Source organism: Fukomys damarensis, unplaced genomic scaffold, assembly GCF_012274545.1.
Source record: "Fukomys damarensis isolate Sample0158 unplaced genomic scaffold, DMR_v1.0_HiC HiC_scaffold_39, whole genome shotgun sequence".
Taxonomy (NCBI): Eukaryota; Metazoa; Chordata; class Mammalia; order Rodentia; family Bathyergidae; genus Fukomys; species Fukomys damarensis.
The window spans coordinates 69,649,210-69,650,697 of record NW_022900951.1 but is presented as its reverse complement, the minus strand read 5'-3'; the positions used below and the strand labels follow the sequence as shown (position 1 = coordinate 69,650,697).

Genomic DNA, 1,488 nt, shown 5'->3' with positions numbered 1-1,488 from the left:
CGTCGCATCACGTGGTGTGGCTGCGCGCGGGGCCCACCCATTGCGCTGCCCGCGCTCAGCGTCGGTGTGGCGCTGCGTCTCCAGCTGATTTGGCTCCGCCTTAGTCCCAGGTGCGGTCGCCCGTCGCACCTATTTGGGGACGTTTGGCGGGTGGTGGCGCTGGTTCTGAGAAGGTGGGCAAGGCCACCGTGTCCACCCAACTCTGCACTCAAGGAAACGTCCTCCGGCGCCCGGTGTGTCCCAGTTCTGCCCGCCCGCTTCCACACCTGGAGGCGCAGGCGCAGGCCGGAAGGGCGGAGCTAAGGGGCAGGGCAGCTCCTGCAGGCTCCGCTCCGGCGAGGGTGTCCGGTGGGAACCCGAGAGGCTTCAGGGCCTGGCCTTGCGGGGAAGCTGGCTCCCCTTCCGTTGGGGGACTGCCTTGGGTGCCCCCGGGGCCTTGCTTCATTCCCTCCCCAACTGGAGCTCTGACGTCAGGCACCGCAGGACTCTGCCCGGCATTTATCCGTAAGCCCCTCCTGGGCAGAAGCCTCCTGATCAGCTCTGTCCTGAGGCCTTTCTCTTGGAGTGCTCTCCTTGTCGTTCTTACTCCTGAATCCTCAGCTTCCAGCAATTCTGGAACTGGCTGCTCCTCGGTCAGCACTGGGGGGTTTCATTCCCCGCCCCGCCTGCAGGTGTGACCGCGGGTTCGCTCTCGGCCCAGTGCTGGGGGCTGGGCCTCCTCGGTGACCCCTTCTGGGGGTCCAGCATGTGACACGCAGCAGCTGGGCTAGGGCATGCCCCCGGGGCTAGGCTCCGTACCCTTCTGCAGGGAGCCTTCGGAATGGAAACTGGTTGCTGTTCTCACCGCTGAGATCTAGCAAGATGAGGGGCCACCTACTCAGGGCCTGGGGCGGCTGCTCCACCGTTCTCGGCCCCGGGATCTCGGCCCAGCACCTGCCCAGCCCCCGCACCATCGCCGGTCCTTCTCGATGGGTGCCATCACCTTATTGGCGTCGTCCTTGGCCGGGCTCCCGGTCTCAGCCCGCAGGGTACGGCCGGCCATGGTGGCAGCGCTGTTCCAGGCTCCACGCCAGAGCATTCTGATGGCTGGCAAACCTTTGAAAAAATGAATTAACACAATTTTCCAGATTCAGACTAACAAACCGAAACTGAAATTTTCAATGAACTATAGCTTGAAGATTATTCAGAAACTGAAGAGGTGTTATCAAGATAACCAAATGGTATAACTGATCCTCAGTTTCCCTGGTTTAAAATTATCAAGAATATCCTTAGTGTTTAATTCTGAGAAGCACAGTGGCAGTTTAACTTTAGCAAAAAGAATTAAAAGCAAGACATTGATTAGAAGATTTAATATTTTAATGCTAACAAGTCCAACCTGAAGCAATGTATTTATTTTAAAAGAGTTCTGGAACCTTAGATCAGGTTCTTCTCTCTTTTTGAACTGTCTTCTGTGCAGTTTGCCACCATTGACATGCAACCTATTTTTCA

The 1,488-nt window shown here is 57.4% G+C and overlaps 1 pseudogene; it reads right to left on the bottom strand.

Annotated features, from left to right (window-relative positions):
• Positions 1 to 366: 366 nt before the first annotated feature.
• On the bottom strand, positions 367 to 1,073 carry LOC104850257 (annotated as a pseudogene).
• Positions 1,074 to 1,488: the final 415 nt, after the last annotated feature.